The 7,885-nt window shown below is 32.9% G+C and overlaps 1 pseudogene; it reads left to right on the forward strand.

Annotated features, from left to right (window-relative positions):
* Positions 1-5,944: 5,944 nt before the first annotated feature.
* Positions 5,945-6,061, forward strand: LOC145248576 (5S ribosomal RNA; annotated as a pseudogene).
* The last annotated feature ends 1,824 nt before the right edge of the window (positions 6,062-7,885 follow it).

Here is a 7,885-nt window from a genome sequence, read left to right on the forward strand (position 1 = left end):
CAAATAAACACGTAAAAAATTTCTCTGCATTCGAATCCATTCCCAAACCGAAAAGAATCAGGAATACAGTGCGTGCTGTATAATTCACGCACAGGTTGCAAAATTTCGAAAAGCCAAATGTTGAGCAGAACCTATCATAAATCAAATAGGTCTTAGTGGAACACCTTGTTTATAGATTTTAGGGAAACCATACAATCTGGGACGTTGTGATCCAAAGGGTCTTATCTTATCATAAACGTCCTTGCAAAAAAGGTTCTTTTAAAATAATGCAAGTTGACATCTTTGCATTTTGGCCTCGTTTTTGCAAGGATTATCCGTCAACTCGATAAGGCTAAGTTTCCGGAAGCTGGAAGGATCGTTAAAAATAAATAACATATTCTCAACGTAATCGGATTAAATGTTATTTGACATGTGAAAACTCTAATTTGGGTTCTAAACACTTACAATTTTAGATGTAGGTTCCTTGGACATTTTAGCTTGATTTGAGCCCAAAACAATACATGTTAAGTGGTCAAATTGGGATCAAAGTTTTAAAAATTTAACCTCTCAGTCAATATTTGAAATTTTACGTAAAGTGTATTCAGACATAGGGCAAGCTTTTTAATCGAAAATTAGCTGTTGATCTCTCGGAACGAAAACCATATTGCTTGTCGCTGAATAGTGTTTACTTTTTTACTGAGATATTTGATAATTTCTCTATTTATCACAGACTCAAGGAACTTACGCATGACGCACAGGTTGTTTATTGGTCTGTACTGATACGCAGAAGATCGACACCTTATATTTTAAACAATGTAAACGATGTTTTGTGGTTCGCATTTTTAAATGACGTAATTCTTCGCAATCGTCACCGTCATAATCAATCGTCACAGTGCTGTCATACCGTCTTCCTGAAGATCATTAAATTCTTATCCTTGAGTGGCGTTTGAGCCTAGATAAATGTTGACACCTTAGTAAAAGAATAGCGGTAAAACGTAAAAACGGTAAAAATTTCAAAAGAGTCGAAGCTTATGGACAGTCGACGAGTTGTGAAAGAGCAGGCAATGGATTCACACACGCACTCACACACCTCTTTCTGTTGTTCGTTGCTAGTCCCTTTTTTTCATTCTTTTCGGCTGCTGCATAATTATTTCCTAGTTGACGTCTTGTCTCATCTATCGACATGATAGAAAGCGGGCTGTTGGTGCGAGAGGACAAGTGAAACGTTTCATTTAAGAAAAGGGAAAAGGAGCAGATTACGGAAGGACCTCCCCGAGACTTCACGAAGACAGAGATACCGCAAGTGAAAAGAACAGTCAAAATAAGTCTATGGGAGGGGTGGTTTGATGAGGGTGCATACTAGGTAATGGATTGTGGAGCGAGAGTAAAGTAGGGTATAAAATGTAGAGATGAACTAAGCGGTGATCTAGTGGAGATGCAGTTCACTATGCAGCTGAGAGTCATATTATACTATAGATGACAAAGGAGGAAACTCCCACAAAGGAAGGCGCACGGCCCTTTTAAATAGATGCTCTCCGTCTCGGACCCACATGCTTAAAATACTGAATTAGATTATTATTATTATTATTATTATTATTATTATTATTATTATTATTATTATTATTATTATTGTTGTTGTTGTTGTTGTTATTGTTATTGTTATTATTATTATTATTATCATTATCATTATTATTATTATTATTATTATTATTGTTGTTGTTGTTGTTATTGTTATTGTTATTATTATTATTATTATTATTATCGTTATCGTTATCGTTATCATTATCATTATCATTATCATTATCATTATTATTATTATTATTATTGGCTCAGTAAGAGTTCTCACGCAAGATATAACCAGGATTGCTCACCGATAATAACTGGGGTCGTTCCCTGGAGTCTGAGAGACAACAAATATTCCCAGACCTCCAGAGCATATATATATATATATATATATATATATATATATATATATATATATATATATATATATATATATTATAATTTAGGTATTTCAATTTTGTGATTTGAAACTGTTAATTTTCAAATATAGATTTTTTTTATTGTTTGCAATCAAAGAATACATTTTAATAAATTTATTTCCTTAATCCTTGAGATTTCGATGTCAGCAGTCGCGCGAGGTGGGACAGTGGTAGTGCTTCTTTCCATGGGGTCCCGATGTCGAATCTCGCTTGATTCAGCCACTCTAATATGTCGTAGAAGACGAAGCACGCGTCAGTGGCTAATTATATATATATATATATATATATATATATATATATATATATATATATATATATATATATACATATATATATATATATATGATTTTCAGAATGTGAGAGATTGTATATAATAAATTCCACAGCCAAACAACGTCGCAGCCCACAAGAGCAATGACAGTCAAAGAACCGGAAGTCCAAGACTCGAGTTTAGCCCTCATTTGGGCTCATCAGTTAGACACATCCGAGCTATATAATGGGTATATAGATTTATTTCTTAGATGTAAATCCAATAAAACCCGCGTGATTATTAGAGTGCTCAATAGATGTCAAAGCTGGGATATAGTCTGTTTATTATACAAACATTATTGGTTGCATATGTGCATACATGTTTCAGTTGAATCCTAATCAAAATGGACCACTTTATCCGACCAGAAAGAGGGCGATATTGGAACAAGAGTAAATACTATATTCGCCTTTTATAAAATATATTCCGGTGTGGTTTACGCTTTGAAAGAAAGAGGGATGTATACATTGTGAGTGTAAGTAGTAAAGGTTTTGGAGGAAGGTGATGTGAGGGGGTGGGGGCTCTGGGTGGAGAAAGAGGGGCACTATGATGCCGTATGTTCAAGCTGTTGCAGCGGTGAGGTATTGTATTATTTTAACTTAGCGGATGTTTATTGGCCTAAGTTTCCGCTTTGATTTGAAGTAATATTATACCCTCACTGTTGTTACTTCCCTATACTTAGGTATTTATGGTTGTTTTTCTTTTCTCATGGCGACTTCATTATCCATCTATTTCATTGATAAGTTCTATTTATTGATTTGTTTTATTCTTCGCTTTTTATCCGTTAATTTTTTTTGTTGTTTTTAAATTATTTATTTATCTAGATATTTATCTATTTACTTTATATAAAAGCATATAAGGTATCAACGAATACACACTCAAGAGTCAAAACAACGAAAAGAATATTCTGTTTTCATAGCCCTAGTGTTATCCGCGAGGCTTGTACTATCACATTTTTGTTGTTTTTTGTTTGGTGTGTGCACGGAGAAAAAAATTCTTATAGTTTCAGTTCCTTCGGATTCATGTGGTAATGTTCTTTCTAGTTTTGTTTTGTTTTCTTTTCTTTTTATTGCAATTTCAATGTGATCGGTTAGCGTTCGCAGTTCATCCGAGTTGTTATATATTATTTTTTTTATTGGAATTCTCTGAGATGAGTGATTTGTATATTTGTTTATTTATTTGCGGACTGTTGTTTTCATTTTCATAGTTGTGGTTTCATCAGGTTTCGAACAACTATTTCTTCAGTGCTTCTGGCGCAAAGGCGTTGAATATCAATGGTTCCAGGTGAGCATTGTCTGAAGATAGCGGTTTCAATCCTACCCAATGCAGGCCAGAGGATTAGTTGACCAAAACGTGGTGAGACAAAAACAACTATGGAAGGCAGTAATTACTGGAGATACAGTTAAGAGACTCAGCATTCTTATCCTGTCGTGGTTAACCACTTCACGAAGGCCAGGGGAATAGTTGGCCGAAACGTCGTGAAAGAACAACTATAAAGATGGGGATAACAGTCGTAAACAATAGAAAAAAAGTTCTTGGCCTTCGAGCCAAGAAACAAACAACTTTTTATAAAATGTTATGTCTACAAATTTATTTTATTGCTTATAAAAAAGAAAAAAAATTAATTAAATTAAAACACACACACACACACACGATATTAATTAGGAATCTTACGTAGGACGACCCCCGGTATGCTAGAGGTATTGCAGTGAATGAGAACTTTAGCTAGGATCAGCATAGACTAGCAAGGATACAATGACGAGGGTGACCATAGACACCCCCTCCCCAATTTTTGAGTGGTCGTGTGCCTAATATTTTTGTTTATTTCTGTTTTGTAAACTTTCAAAGTAAATAAGAAATATAAAACTCAAAGTGTAGTATATGTTCTGATACTGAATTTCACTTTTTTCACTTCAGTTTTTGGTTTCGGTTATTAGAGGAGAAATCCTCCATAACTGATACATGTTTTATTTTTGTTACTAACCAGAGTGACCCTTTTGGGGAACTGGTTTCTCCCCACATTGAAAACCGTCCCTGTCTCTAACTCTGCCCTCGTGGTGAGGCAAGTAAAGAATTAAAAAAAAAAACAGTCGCAAATAAATAAATAAGTAAATCATCTGAATTGGTTTCCGCATTTAAGGATTTTTCTTAAGACTTGTTTTCTCATTGCCGTCTTTCATATAATCTCAGTGTTCACTTTGATTCCAATTTCTTCCAGCCTTTTATTTTTTTCGAGTTTTCTGTTCCTGGTTCTCTTGCGATTATTGAAATCATATTGATTTCTTCCTGTTCGATATCCCTTTCCCTTTTCTTCTAAGTTTTATGTATTTGTCTTTTTGATTTTCACTCTGTGGTTTGTAGGGACGGCGAAATCTAAAGTTTCGATTTCTAATTTTTCCTTATGTTGAGTATTATGGCATCTGGTCTGCTTGCTTGTATGAATTTATCTTTTTGTGTCGCCATGTTCCACTGGTCCTAAACAAAAAGGAAGAAAAACTAATAAGGATGAAAACAAAATCCTAAAAAACACGCAAAACTCACATTACATAAGATATTCAGAAAATACACCCTACAGCGGACATAACGTGGACCGACCAAAACTCCATGTAATAAGGAAATAATTAATTCGATCTTGTATTTGTTGTTTTTGAACCGTAAATTTTGTAAATGTTAATTTACGTAATTTAATTCCCATCAAAGTGCAATGATTCTCAGAGAATCAGACCATATTTAAGATCTAATATATAAAAGGCTATATTTCTGTCTGTCTGTCTGTCTGTCTGTCTCCATGTTTTCAAACTCTATCTCTTCTGAAACTAAAAGTCGCAGAAGAGCGCTGGAGGCCTCAAATAATTGGATATTTTTACGGACCGTCCTTTATTGAGTCTTTAGCCGATTAAAATAATTTTTAAAAGATCAAAAATTGGTACAAATTGAAAAAATCGTTATACATTTTGCACATCCATCTTACTTAAATTTTAATTTTAAATCAGTTTATATGCGTGTCAAATTGGTACAGTGGTAACGTCACCAGCTTTGAATGTAAGAGTGTTGGTTTCGATTCTAGTTGATAGCACCCAAAAACAATTTTTTTTTACTTTTGCGATCACGACTCTACAGTAATATATACAAAATCTCAAAAGATTAAAATATAACATGAAAACGTACTTTACGATCGGGCAAAGCAACCCCCACCCAGTATAAGTAATATAAAATTAATTTTATTTCTGAATCATACATTACATTTCTAGGAGATAACTAGAGAAATATATATGAGCAGAGAGATAGGGGAAAGACATAGAGAGAGGAAGAGAGAGAGAGAGGGGGGATATGGGAGATTGTTGCCTGAGAGTGTGTCAATTAGAAGATGAACACGTAATGGTTGCTCCAAATACAAACGTGAATCAGTCAATCCTATTTTTCAGTCTCTTAAGTTTTGTCTTAGTTTTTATTTGTTCATATTTGTATTTTATAATTATTATAACGTTCATGGTGATCAAACAGTTCTCTATTTGTATAAATCACTGCATAAAAACGGATTATGTATCGTGTCTATCTAGACATATACATTAGTATATTTTTTATATATACACATACATATATATATGTGTGTGCGTGTGTGTGTGTGTGTGCGCGTGCGTGTATAAAAGATATACCAATATATTTATTTATATGTATTTACGGCATAATCGCGTTGACACACCGGTTCTCGTCAGATCACCGAAGTTAAGCAACGTTGAGCCTGGTTAGTACTAGATGGGTGACCATTTCGGAATTCTAGGCGCTATATGTGTTTTCCGTTTATCTCGGCATTTGTTTCCAGTCGTCTTGTACACTTCACTTGCCTCTGGTATTTAATAATATCGACTCAGGAGAGGTGTGGTGCCACAAAAATTTCACGTGCAGGCAGCCCTTCGTGAATATCCATAGTCTGTCAAATATATATATATATATATATATATATATATATATATATATATATATATATATATATATATATATATTAAATTCCACAGCCAAACAACGCCGCAGCTACAAGAGCCATGACAGCCAACGAACCGGAATGCTGCGGCGTTGTTTGGCTGTGGAATTTATTATACAATCTCTCACATTCTGAAAATCATATATATATATATATATATATATATATATATATAGCATAGTAAAAACAAAGCTGTAAATTAGAAGTTTAGAATTATTATATATATTATTCGGCAGAATACTCCAAAACTGTTTCGTTAGGCAACCTGAATTCTTATTGATTATAATTCGAATATGTGAAAATTGAAACGCCTACAGTTGAAGATGTGATGCTTACGGATAAGAATTTGAATGCCCACCAATTAAAAGTTTGAATGCCTACTGGGAAGAATTTGTATGCTTATTGGGGTGGAAATTGAATGTCTACTGGAGCGAATTTGAATGCCTACCGGTGAAAATTTGGATACCTATTATTTAAAATCTGAATGCTTATTAAAGAGAATGTGATTTAAATGCCAACTAGTACAAATATGAATGCCTACTGGAGAGTATTTGAATGCTAACTGGTGAAAATTTGAATACCTATTGATGAAAATTTGAATAGTTACTGGAAATAATTTGAATGCCTACTAGTGGGAAATTAAATTTCTAGTGGTAAGAATTTGAATATTGGTGAGTATTCGAATGCTTAACTGTAGAGAATTTGAATAATTACTGGGAAGAATTTGAATGCTTAAGGTGAAAAAATGAATGCATACTAGAGAATATAAATGCCTACAGGACACAATTTAAGAACCTACTGCGCATAAGTTTGTCAAGATTATTTGATATCAGGTTAATTTCTCTTCATTTTAAACTAGATATACGGTATTGATTTTCAAAAATCATTCTGTAGTAATCAAAAACCAGATAAGGTTTCAGCACACAGCTACATAACGGGATTATTCAAAGAATTGTATAGCATTTAACAATTGCAGTTGCCTCAAGTAAAAATTCACGTAATGACTTAAGTAATAACTTAAGTAATAACTCAAGTAATAACTTAAGTAATAACTCAAGTAATAACTCAAGTAAAAACTCAAGTAATAACTTAAGTAATAACTCAAGTAATAGCTAAAGTAATAACTTAAGTAATAACTTAAGTAATAACTCAAGTAATAACTCAAGTAATAACTTCAGTAATAACTCAAGTAATAACTAAAGTAATAACTCAAGTAATAACTTAAGTAATAACTTAAGTAATGACTCAAGTAATAACTTCAGTAATAACTCAAGTAATAACTTAAGTAATAACTCAAGTAATAACTAAAGTAATAACTCAAGTAATAACTTAAGTAATAACTTAAGTAATAACTCAAGTAATAACTTAAGTAATAACTTAAGTAATAACTCAAGTAATAACTTAAGTAATAACTCAAGTAATAACTCAAGTAATAACTTAAGTAATAACTCAAGTAATGGCTCTAAGCTGGTTACTCTACTAGATTAGAGGATGTTTTTTTGTTTTTTTGTTCTGGGATCCGATAAAATCAAAAGATCACAAGATGCACTATAAAATTTTAATCGGTCAATGAAAATAGAAAATATATGTTTTTCAATGCTTTACTGACCCGACTTTTGCGAATTAAAGGATATA

The sequence above is a fragment of the Euprymna scolopes genome, chromosome 26 (assembly GCF_053919585.1).
Source record: "Euprymna scolopes isolate OS-2025 chromosome 26, ASM5391958v1, whole genome shotgun sequence".
In the NCBI taxonomy this organism is placed as follows: domain Eukaryota; kingdom Metazoa; phylum Mollusca; class Cephalopoda; order Sepiida; family Sepiolidae; genus Euprymna; species Euprymna scolopes.